Source organism: Euprymna scolopes, chromosome 9 (assembly GCF_053919585.1).
Source record: "Euprymna scolopes isolate OS-2025 chromosome 9, ASM5391958v1, whole genome shotgun sequence".
Classification (NCBI taxonomy): Eukaryota; Metazoa; Mollusca; class Cephalopoda; order Sepiida; family Sepiolidae; genus Euprymna; species Euprymna scolopes.
Genome location: NC_136490.1, coordinates 92524675 through 92538219, shown reverse-complemented (window position 1 = coordinate 92538219; position 13545 = coordinate 92524675). Strand labels below are relative to the sequence as shown.

At 34.3% G+C, this 13545-nt stretch overlaps 1 pseudogene; it reads right to left on the bottom strand.

Moving 5' to 3' along the window:
- Window positions 1–11609: 11609 nt before the first annotated feature.
- Window positions 11610–11754, bottom strand: LOC145285426 (U2 spliceosomal RNA; annotated as a pseudogene).
- Window positions 11755–13545: the final 1791 nt, after the last annotated feature.

Below are 13545 nucleotides of genomic sequence, written 5' to 3'. Positions count from 1 at the left end.
ATAACTTTGTATGTCTCTTTAAACACAACAAAAACATTGTATGTATTTTGAAACACAGCACACCCCTAATACACATTCTCATGTTCACTATAACTTTCTCAGTCTTCTAATGTTTCTTTCTCACTCGCCACACATTTTATTCATTTGGAAAGAGAAAAAAAAGACAAATATAAAAGTATGGCATCATTATTTATTACACTCAAAGCGTTGATATGGGCCATCATCCTCAGTATTACCGTCTGATGAGGGTGGGTGGGTCAGATCTGTTATCGTCATCGCTATCATCGTCTCTTATTTTTACTACTTCATTATTTTGGAGTTTTGAACTTCGTGTTCAGTTTTCTAATCGATCTTTCTTTACTTCTTTCAATTTTCATACAGAATAACATTCCTCCTTCAGTCAAATCCTTTTTTTTCGGTTATTTTGGTGACAGAACCTGTACTTTATATTCCATAAAATGTTTTTCCTCGAATTGTCATTCATTAGTCAAGAGCGCCGATCTATGTTAAAGAAACGGGGCTAGATGGATCAAGAATACTTGTCTATAATAATATGCTAAAGCAATTTCACGTTCGTATGTACATAATCACGTTCTAATATTTAAACAAATGAAATAATCTGATGTTGATTCATGATTAATTTGATGTCGCTTAGATAAAAAATTTGAATTGTAGCAATTTTGAAAATTAATTTTTCCAAAATTAAACTAAGTCGGCTCGTCGATTACAACAGAACAGGTTTTAAAAATACATTTCAAAAAGTGATTTGAATAATATTTAGCTGATAATTATTTTTACAGAAAGAAGAGAGAGAATATTTATTGCTTTAAAAAGATTTAAATTGTTACAATTTTAAGTAAATCAATCAATAGAAAGATTTTTTAACAGACAAGGGCCATTATTTTTACGGAATAAGAAAAATTGATTTTCCTAATGGTATTAAGTAAAACACATTTATTATTAAAAAAAAAAAGGATTATTATTATTGGCTCACATGAAGTTTTCACACGTCATCAGAAATCTGATTGAAAACCTGCGGTGTTGTCTGGAAGCTGAGTAACAACAAGTCTCCCCAGACGTCCAGCTATCTCCATCTCCTTCGATAGCATTTGCAAATAAATTTGCGTCATCGCAACAGCCTCTTACCATTGATTTCTCGCTGGCAGCGGCCATTGGTCTATACTAGAATTTGAGTGGCACTAAGCCTCCCCAAGATCCCAGTTCTCTTCGCGCTTGTCCAGCGGAAGTCTGGTCAGCGCTCTCTCCTTGGTCTTTCCATCCTTTTTTACTCTTTTCGGTTCTTTGGTAACACTTTGGAGGGGAAATGGAGATGAGACAATGGGAGGGGATGAGTGATGGGTGTGTAGAACTTGTAGATATGCAGCTTCAGTGTTCTTCATTCCCTGTAACGCTTCTTCATTGTATTGTATACTTGTATTATTCTCCGCATTCAAGGGTTGTCCTTAATATTTCAGCCGTTTTCATTATCGTTAGCCGTTGTATTTTTTCAGCCTTTCCTCTGATTCCAATTTCTCCCATTCTTTTTTCAAACTTTTTCGGAATTGTTTCTAGTGCTCCTACTATTATAGGTATTATTTTAATTTTCTTTATCATACAGATCTCTTTGAACTCTCTGGCTAGCTCTGTGTATTTGCTTCGTTTCTCCTTTTCTTTCACACTCACTCTGTGATCAGCTGGGACAGCAAAATCTACGATTTGACAGGATTTTTCTTTCTTGTGAATTATTACAACATCTGGTCTTCTTGCTTCGATGGGTTTGTCCGTCTGTATGTCCATGCCCCATAAGGTTTTGTGGTTCTCATTTTTTTAGTATTGTCGCGGGTTTATGCTTGTACCATTTGTCTGTACGTTCAAAATGCAGCCGTTTGCACAATTCCCAGTGCACCTCGCTCTCCACTTAGTCGTGCCTGTTTTTGTATTCTTTTTGGGCCAGTTTGCTGCATTCACTTACTATATGGTTTATGGTTTATCGTTTCGCCTCTTTGTTCACAGAGTCTGTATTTGCTGTTTTCTTGTGTTTTATCGAGCTTTGTTTTGATATGGTTGTTTCTTATCGAGTTATCTTGTGCTGCAGTTATTAGGGATTTAGTTTCTCGGTTTATATGTCCTTTTCGCATCCATGTCCAGGTGTTTTCGTTATTCTCATCTTTTGTCATTCTTATGAATCTTTCGCAGATTTTTTTCCCTTTCCATTTTTCTTTTCTCATTTTGTCTTTTGTCTGTTTTCTGTTTTGTTATTTTTTCAGTGTCTCTCGCTGTCCTAATTATCCTTTCAGTATTTTGCATTGTGTATTTTTCAAATTCTTTTTTGCATCATTCACACAGTCTTCTATGCAGACCAGTAATCTCCTGTCGTTTTTCCTTTTCACATAGAGTCTATCAATATCGTCCTTTAGGGTGTAGTGCATTATGCATGGTCATGAGTTTCCTGGTCTTCTGGTCGAGCTGTCTCAGTTCTTCTTTTGCCCACCCTATAAACGGCCCAGAGTATGTTACAGAATTCCCAAGTATTTATAATCGTCTTGTTCCCCTAGTGCCTTCATCTCCGTTTGGTTGGGTAGTTCCATGCCTTATGTCGTTTCCAGTTTTCTTTTTCTTATAAATAGTAGTGCGCACTTTTCCATTCCAAATTCCATTTGGATATCTTGGCTAAAGATCCTGGTAGTATAAATATGTGTCTCTAGCTCCTTTTTGGCTTTTACAAAAAGTTTCAAATCATCCCTATTATTATTATTATTATTATTATTATTATTATTATTATTATTATTATTATTATTATTATTATTATTTACACAAAGGATTATTATTATTATTATTATTATTATTATTATTATTATTATTATTATTATTATTATTATTTACATTTTGTGTCTTGCCGATTTTAAACTGAATTTTAAAGCGAATCATAAGAAATGAACATAGGTTATCAGAATCTTTTCTCAGTCTTCCTGTACTTTCCGCTAGAGTCTGGAGATTCTCAACAACGCACTCTTTTGAAGCACTCCAACATTGCGATGGATTCTAATCCACTTGTCAAATCCTTTTGTCACATCCCCAGGGCATCCATCATAATAGGTACAGCTACTTTCCTTAACTTTCACAATATTATGATTAGACCACAAGCAGCTTTCACACATGTTACTAAAGATTTCTCTTTGAAAACAACCTGTGGTGTTCCCTGGAAACTGAGTGACAACAAGTTTCCCCAGATTTTCCAGTACTCTCCACTTCTTTTTTCAGTGTCTCTCACTGCCATAATTATCATTTCAGTGTTTTGCATTAAGTATTTTTCTAATTCTTTTTTTCTTTTCTTTTCTTTCTTTTTTCTTTTGTAATTTACGCAGTTTTTTATACAAACCAACCCTCTCTTTTTTCTGTCTTTTCTGTTCACGTAGAGTCGATCAACATCTTCCTTTGGGTGTAGTGCGTTGTGCATTGTCATGAGTTTCCTAGTTTTCTGATCGAGCTGTGTCAGTTTTTCTTTAGTCCACCCTATGAACGGTCTAATGTATCTTACTAATGATACTGCCCATGTATTTATACCTTTTAGTAGGTTTCTGATATATAATTTAGTTTCCAGGAGTTTTCTTGCTCTCCTGGAGTATTCCTTCCTAATTCTCTATTTCATTTCTGTTGCTTTGATAGTGTCTGCTTCCAGAACTCCCACATACTTATAGTAGTCTTGTTCGCCTACTGCCCTCATCTCTGTTTGTTATTATTATTATTATTATTATTATTATTATTATTATTATTATTATTATTATTATTATTATTATTATCATCATCATCATCATCATTGTTGTTGTTATTGCTAATGTTGTTTATTTTGTGTCTGGCTGTTGTTATTATCGATTTTATGCTGATTAGCAGGTAATAACAAATGACCATAAGCTATCAGCATCTTCTTTTCTCAGACCATTAATTCTTTTCATAAGATCCTCACGGATCCCAACAAGGCAGTCTTTTTAATTAGCCCAACATTGCAAGGGTTCCCAATTTTCTGAATCCACTTGTCAAATTCTTTTGTCACACTCCCTAGACTCCCAACACAACGGGTATAATTTCTACCTTATTCAACTTCCGCATCTCTGTATCTCCCTTTTTAGGTTTTGGTACTTTTTGACATCCTTTTTTCCACCACATTTATATCAGTTTGTACTGCTATATCAGTGATTATTGTCATGTTCCTTTTTCTAACAATACTAAACCTGTTCTTCTTGCTTCAATCAAATTATCAGATTGGATATCCATATTTTACAGTAATTTAACATTATTATTCTCCACTACTTCTTTCTGCGACATGATCGTACCAATTTTCATAGCATTCCCCCCGTCTGTTCTTATATTCCAATGGACATTTCTCGCAATATTGTCATGGCGGCTCTTATACTCTTTTTGAGCGAACTTATCACAACTACTGCCAGAGTATTTTACATTCTCACCTTTCCGCCCACACGGTCTACACAGAGGGCTTCCAGCCATTTTATCAATGTGATACTTCATATAAATTGTCATGGCCGCTTGCTCCTGTGCGGCACATATAAGGGATTGACTCTACCTTCAAGTCACATTAACAACCATCACCAGTTTTTCCTTGTTCACTGCCGCGTTAATCTCTTCTGCATTGACCACGCATTTTCTTCCCAAATTAATTGTCTTTCGCTTTTTGTTCATTATTTACCTTTAATTCTTTGCTTCTCACTAGTTTGCTTGCTTGCAATTTTTCAAATTTTGACACAACTATTATAAGATTTTCCTTACATTATGTAAACTTTCCATCCTCCTTGACCTTCATTTACTCCTGCAGGTTTGTGCTTATACCATTTATCAACGTGTTCAAGATTGAGTTATCTTCATAATTCCCAATGTACTGCTTAGACTATTTTTATATTCTTTGTGATATAGTTTGCTACATTTACTTATTATGTGGTTTATAGTTTCGTCTCTTTGTCCACAAGGTCTGCATTTGCTGTTTTCTTGCGTCTTGACGATCCTTGCTTTGCTGTGGTTAGTTCTGATTCCGTTATCTTGTGCGATGTTATTACGGATTCAGTTTTCTCTGTTTAGGTGTGTTTTCGTTAGTCTCATCATTTGTCATTGTTATAAATTGTCTGTGTAGTTGTTTCTCTCCCCGTTTTTCTTTTCACGCTTAATCTTCGTCTCTTTTTTTCTGTTGTTTGTTTTTTCAGTGTCTCTTGATGCAGTGATTATTCTTTCGGTGTTCTGTATTATGTATTTTCTAATTCTCTTTTTTGTTCTTGTTGTTGTTGTCATTTACAGTCTTCTATAGAGACCAGCACTCTTCCTCCTTATTTCCTTTTCACATAGAGTCGCTCAGCATCATCTTTGAGTGTAGTGCATTGTGCATAGTCATGAGTTTCCTTTCTTTTCTTTTTTTTTTGGTCGAGATGTCTTAGTAGTTCTTTGGTCGAACCTATAAACAGTCCAGAGTATCTTGCTAATAATAGTGTTCATGTGTTTAGATCTTTAATTAGGTTTCTACTAAATAGTTTAGTTTCGAGGAGTTTTCTTGTTCTGAAGTATTCTTTTCCAATTTTCTCTTTCATTTCTGATGCTTTGATGTTGTCTGCTGCCAAATATTTGTAGCTGTCATGTTCACCTAGTGCCTTCACCTCTGTTTGGTTAGGTAGTACCATATCTTCCGTTTCTTTCAGTGTTCCTCTTCTCATGATCAGTAGTGCGCACTTTTCCATACTAAATTCCATTCGGATATCCTGGATAAAGATTCTGACTGTGCTTATTGGCGTCTCTAGTTTCTTTTTGGTTTTTGCAAAGAGTTTCAGGTCATCCATGTACATTAGGTGGTTCATTCTTAACAGTAAATTACACAGATTGATGTAGAAAGTAACATAGAATTTTCGTGGGGTTTCATTTGTGCTATAATAATGTTAGAACAGTGCATGTCATTATTCTGGGGGTCATAACAGCCAAGAATAACTACCCAACAACGGGTTTAATGTAAATATTTTTATGCTTTCCGGCAAGTTCTTTGTCCCTAAAAAAGTTACCTCAAGTTAGCCTATAAGATTTATAAAGGAAGAACACACTTTAAACATTATTTAAAAGCAGAGAATTGTACATCGGCTGCTTTGGGAAAGTAGGAATTGTAATCTTAATCATTCGACCGTTTTCGGCGATATTGGAATTCCTTGTTTCTTTTTCTTTGTTTCTAAAACTCTTTTATCAATTTGTATTGATATTCATTCTTTGTTTTTATTTGTGGAATTGAATTTTTATTATGAGATTCCTGCATATAGTCAGAAGTAATTGATGTTCCTTTTTGTGGCGTATATATACTTTCAGTGGATGTTAAAATTTATTTTGATACTCATGCAGAATACGAACCGTGCTAAAAGAATAACTTTATTACTTAGAAACATATACTTAGCATAGAAATGGGAAGCGTTGTGCATATATTCTGTACTTTTATTCAACAATTTCATAAATGAACTTTGAAGTTGTACGTCAGTTTTAGTTTCAGAAGAGAAATGTTGTCCCAAACAAAATAGCAGTATAAATCCAAAGAAGTTTGAATTGTAAAAAATTTTTAGACGAAGACGAGACTTTCTGATAGGTTACCAATCCAAAGATGTCTGAAAAAGCAAAGTCCCTTCTCGTGTGAAGAACGAAAAGTATGTGCAGAATTCTAAAATATCCGGTATGATTTATGGGGTGATTTCGGTTGCTGATTGATAGCAAAGAGTCATTAAATTTGATTGGTCAATTACTATCACCTCTGTTTATAAATAGAAGCTTCCAATTGTTTGCAATCATATCCTATAAAATTACCTAGGAAGTTCACCCTCCCAGGCCTTACCATCCGGCATTCGGGTGGGGCAAGTTTATTGCTTGTTTTCTGAGGCGCCCATTATCGGGAAATGTCGATAGGGGATGTCTAGAAAATTTTTTCTAAGCCAGAATGCTCCTCTTCTAGGGGCGGTGGCTGGACATCCCCACTTTCTGACCTTGTTTCACATCATGTAAATATATACCTTGTTAAGTGTACCAGAACTATTGCAACACGCCCATTTTTTATATAATGGAAAAGTTTTTTTCAGTTTAAAGTTTGTTAAAAAAAAATACTCGTAAGAAGACTAAAACCAACAGCCTCTAAAACAGTCACCAGTAAGCGATGGACTACTTTATCAAAGGCTTTGAACGGATCTGAATTGATCGGCGCGTTTTTGTGTTGTTTCCTAATCTTTTGCATGATCGTGCGAACCAGATCCAAATTTCTGTGGAAAAACAAAGGTATTTGTACGAATTTTGTGAAAATTTGAGCTTTCGGGAAATATATATATATACAGTAAAAACGGTAATTAGTAAAAACCCGAGGAGAGTGCTACAATACTATTGCACAGCAAATATATATATATATATATATATATATATATATATATATATATATATATATATATATATATATATATATATATATTACCGAATCGTATCAACGATCCAATAACATCAAATTTTACAGAAAATCCTATAAATTTTCTGTAAAGTCTGATGAAGTTATTAGATCGTTGATACGATTCGGTAACCGAAATATGTGTAACTAAGCAGATAAAACGATAATATATATATATATATATATATATATATATATATATATATATATATATATATATATATATATATATATATAATAGGAGTGGGAAATGAAGTAACACAACTATATATATATATGGATATAGATTGGTTCATTTATTCAATAAGGAAATACAATCGATTAGTTGGGGGATAGAAGGGACTCTTTATGCCAAGGCATTTCAAAGCTTAATGCTTCTCATCAGAAGAGTAGAGAAAATGCTAGGTAACATAGTGGAGATTCGGATTCTAGCGTTGGATTCATTAGGAACGAAATAGATCAAATAAAATTATAGATGATGTTGGGGGGTGTCGAATTCTAAATAAAGGAGGAGCGTATTATATATAGTGCAATGCAGAAAGGTGTATGGAGTCTTTATCATAATCTTAAATGTATGTAGTATATGTTTTAGGGTAAAAGTTGGGATATAGCGTGGATGGGTGGTAGTTTTATTTTAACGGCGTGTAAGGTGTTTATCATCTATGGCGGGGCATTTTTTTACAGATGCAACCGAGATGACAACAGCACTATGAAATGGTGTATTTGGATATTATGGTGATGATTTAAGGCGAAAGGGGTGGGTCTGGGTGGGTAGCTTTTAATACAGGATTTCAGAGTGTAATATATACTAGGTAATATGTGGCAATATTTCTATGTTTTCATTGTTATAAGGCAAAGGTAGAGAGATAGGGTAGCAAGTTCTTTGGAGGTGTCTTACAGGACAAAATAGATTTTTCCATGTGGATGATTTGCGTGGTGGAGTAATACGGGGAAATGTAACAATAATAATATTAATAATAACAATAGTAAAAATGACGATGATAGACAATGATAATGATGATAATAGTAACGATAATAATTGCAATGACGACGATAATAATAATAATAATAATAATAATAATAATATTAATAATAATAATAATAATAATAATAATAATAATAATAATAATAATAATAATAGTAATAATAATAATAATAATAATATCAACACAATCATAACAATTATAATAATGATAATAACTAAAAGGTGAATAAAATTAAGGGGTACAGATAAAGGCAAGGTCCAAAAAAGACACACGAAATATATTTAAGGGATAGAGGGTGAAAGATAAGTAAAAAGAACAAGAAAAGGAAGAAGAAACGATAAAAAATTTAAAAAATCCAAAAATCAAAAATATAAAATAATTTTTTTTTATTTTTGTTTTCGTTAAATGGGGGCAGAGTTGGATACCCAGTGTGTATGCAATACGAGAATGAGGTACAAGGGATTAGAATAGTGTATATGCACACATACATATACACACCCATATATATATATATATATAAAGAGAGAGAGAGAGAGAGAGAGAGAGAGAGAGACTCACCCATACACATATACATATGGGATTAGCCGGCGAAAACAAAAAGTTCAGAAAACAATATCCTCAGAGGGGTTAATATTTCTTACAGGAGAAAGCCTGCAATAATCCACAATAAAGTCAGGAAACTACCTGATAGGTCAGCTATGTTTTCATATATAAGCTCCATTGATACTTGTTGAGCTTTATAATGTCCAGATAAGCCTCCTCTCATTGAATTGGGCTCGCTCTTTTTTTACAAACAGGCGGTTTGAGCACTGTAAGAGTGGTGGCGGATGTCTATTTAAATAGACATTCCGACGAGTTATTTTCGGGCGTCCCTTCTGTGGTCGAGTGAGAGAACTGCCGACTGTCAACACGACGGTTCTAGGTTCAATCCTTGGCTTGGGAGAGATGCTTGTCTAGTGGCACTGATGAGTTGTGATACAAAGAAACAGGGCTGTATGTCAATGACTATATATATACGTGGTTTTGTTGATTTTTTTAAACGATATTAAGGTTTATGTCTCCGCCTCGGGGAACCGGTGTTTTTCTTATAAAGTCGCTCATTTTTTATTTGGACGTACTTATTTATTTATTATTTTTTTAAAACAGTAATCTACGGACATTCGTGTTTCGGAGCCCTACTCCTACTCAGCGCATATATATATATATATATATATATATATATATATATATATATATATATATATATATATATATATCCTAAAAAAGGGCTCATACTCTGAATGTATTCTAAAAAACACTTCTATTTTTTTTCTTTATTTCTTCTTTTGTATTTTTGTAGCATAGATCTCTTGCTATAATAGTTGGCATACCACAATTTATAGTAACGCCGATCATATTTAACCGACAGATCGCATTTTATTATAACATAAATCACACAGCGTTTATACCAAGCTGTCTATTAGTGTATATCCCATTCGGCTGGTAGATAAGATTTTATAATAATATACGTCATATAACATACCACGTATAACTGGTGCATCATATGTTGTTCGTACCATTTAGAGATACGTCGTTGACACTCAGTCCGACTTTGGCGTTGTTGCTGTCGTATGGAGGTATATTTCTGTTCAGTTCTAGGAGATCCACTATCCCAGATTTTATCTTCTGCCTAAAACGTTGCTAGTTTTGACGAATAGAGAGCTGCTCTGTGCTGCTCAGCTGCTGTGATTTGTCGTACATTTGTCATACCTTAATATGTCGCACATACTTTGTAAATCCCTTTATTTTACACATAGTTTATCTATTTACTTTATTATAATAAACAATTATCAAGTATAAAAGTTACGCGATAAATTATTGTGAAAAGCAAGCACTCTAATAACCAACATTTACCAAACGATACATTTTCGTTTGTCTAAATTTTCTTTTGTCTAAAACCGCCATTTTGTTTCATTACTTACCAAAACTTACACAAGTTTGGCATCGTTTAATTTATCGATGTTGTTTAATGTTATCGGTTTTTATTGTTGTTGCCTATGGAAGTCAAGTAAATGGGTTGATCAAAGATTCATTCGAAGGTGGCATAAGTTTTTTGGGAAACGTCCGTGTCAAGAAATATGGTCTCGCTTTCAGTTTGTGAATGTCAGCTAAAGTTATCCATCAATTGATGCAGGGAGGGGGCGATACATGAAGGAACTGATGTTTATATCGTTTTGGATTTGAAATTACGACGTAACGGAAAAGGCAGACTCTGGCAAAAAATAAGCGTTACATCTTCGATATAAATGTACCTATTTACTATGCCTCCCCACGGGACAGTGTTAGACACCAGGGTCGTTTTTTAACGTGGAGAAAAGGTACAAAAATAAAAATTGTCTCAGTCGTGAAGGATTTCTCCTCCACCATAAGAGAACAAGAAACAGAAGTGCAGTATCTGAAGAACAGATGGTATTTATTTGCTCCCCCACCGAGCAAATTAGGCACAAGGCCAATTTTTAATGTGAGGAGTGAAGGGAGGGGGAAGGGGAAAAGGGGACCAGCTCCCGAGAGGTGGGAAATGGGAGCTGGTTAAAGGTCAGGCATGTGGGGTTGCCCCCACATCTGGTCTTTGCTAGTCATAGCTAGTAATAGCTGGTCATAGCTTAAGTATCTGTCGGAACAGATTGTATTTATTTGCTTCCCCACTGAGCAAATTAGGCACAAGGCCGTTTTTTAATGTGGAGAGAGAGGTTGGGGGAGGGAAAAGGGGACCAACTCCCAATGGGTGGGAAATGGGAGCTGGATAGTAACTGTTGGTATGAAGGGTTGCCCCTACATTGACCAAGGTCTGATATGTGGAGTTACCCCCACATATGGTCTTTGCTTGCAGTATCTGTCGGAACAGATGGTATTTATTTGCTCCCCCACCGAGCAAATTAGGCACAAGGCCAATTTTTAATGTGAGGAGTGAAGGGAGGGGGAAGGGAAAGGGGGGACCAGCTCCCGAGAGGTGGGAAATGGGAGCTGGTTAAAGGTCAGGCATGTGGGGTTGCCCCCACATCTGGTCTTTGCTAGTCATAGCTAGTCATAGCTTGCAGTATCTGTCGGAACAGATGGTATTTATTTGCTCCCCCACTGAGCAAATTAGGCACAAGGCCGTTTTTAATGTGAGGTAAAAACCAGCTCCCCTAAAAGGGGTCACTCTGGTTACCAAAAATAATAATTGTCCCAGTATAGAGGGTTTCCCCTCCATTGACTGGTACAAATTATCTTAAGTGTAGTATCTGCCGGAACAGATACTACACTTTGATCTTGGCCCGAAGGCCAAGAAAGTTTCGATATAAATGTAACCCGGTGATAAATAGATCAAAAGAGATGAGCAGAACAAAAAGCTTAATCGACATAAGCTCTATCACTAATATTGATTAATCTCTTTTTACTAATGCACATATCTATCTATCTATCTATCTATCTATACAAAATTTTATGTATCTATGTTTCAGTATTTATTTCAACAGTGCTCAATACGTAAGTAGAGCTAGGCAGTAAGTTTTGAAACTCACAAGGATGAAACGCGAAAATTGTTGTTTAGTTTAATTGACATATATGTTTTCAAAACTTCATATATATATATATATATATATATATATATATATATATATATATATATATATATATATATCTATATATAATGAAATGTTGACATCTCTTCCCTTACTATCGAACTTGTAGGAAACAAGCGAATAATAAAAATATATATATATAAATAGTTTCCCTTTTTGTTTCACTATCTCAGGTACCTAATCCCGTAATCCATATAGATGATAGCAAGTATTTTTACTCCTCCCATAAATCCCCAAGTCACCGGTTCTTTTATTCATAGGCGTACTTACCTACAAGACACCGGGCAATTATTCCACTTACTAAATTCTTTAATTTTATACATATTACGTTGTGCTAAAAATACCGTTTAATCCCTAGCTTAGCAGATTGACGGAATGGGTGGAAACCACGAATTGGGCAAACACCTCAACGTCAAAGCAAGTTGTTCCTGGATTAACAAATGACTAATTTCGAACACAGACAAAACGATTCTCAGTAGCGATTTCACATTTAACATATTAACCTAAACAAAATATTCGCCTTATATATAATATTTTACCTTTCCGAACACTTTACTTTTTTCCCCAGTGCAATACAAATCTTCACATTATTTATTCGCGTTATGCATCACAAAACTAGATAACAAATTGTAACGCAAAATGCAAAATATTGTCAGATAACTTTCATTCCTTACAGACATTCATATATCAAAAGTACGGAAGGCCAGAAATGCAGTATTCGACGCTTTTTCTTTATACGTATTTTTCATTGGTGTTGCTTTCATTTTAGTATACTCATCAGCCGTGTTATTTTATTCACGCTACAATTATTTTTCTTACCATTTCCTCTTTATAAAAAGAAATGATCACACAATCACAAAATACAATGAAATTGATACATCATCGTTTACAAAAGTTATAACTTGTTGTTTCGAGTACATCTTACATGAAATCCGTGTGTATTATGTTTGTTCGCGTTTTTGTTTTTTCTTTCCTTCCCTTTCTATAAGAAAATAAATGCGCACACACACAAAACATACGATAAAATAGAAAGATTATCGTTTACATCCGTTTAACCACACTGCTTCGGCAGTAAAAAATAGCATTAGCACGCTATTGTTTACAAAATCATTCTTACTTAAGACAATTTTAGTCCATGGAAGACCAACAGTGTACAAAATAAACTGTTTATCATAAGCGCTTAACCACACTCCTTCTGTGATAAATTAACATTCGTACTCTATAGTATGGTGCTTGCGATACGCCAGTTTTAATCTACGGAAGACCGGCAGTACACAAAATTAACCATTTAGCGTTAGAATCTTCATATTTGTCTTTTCCAATAGTAGCATAACAATGTAACATTTCCACAAAGAATACACTTACGATTTTTTTACTATTTCGTCTATATCTTACTATATCATTTTACTATGGGGAAAAATATGTTTTATAAAAAATAAACATCTATAAATTTATTTGTATTAAAGAAGTTATATTTTGAGGCAGATTATATACACTGTTGATC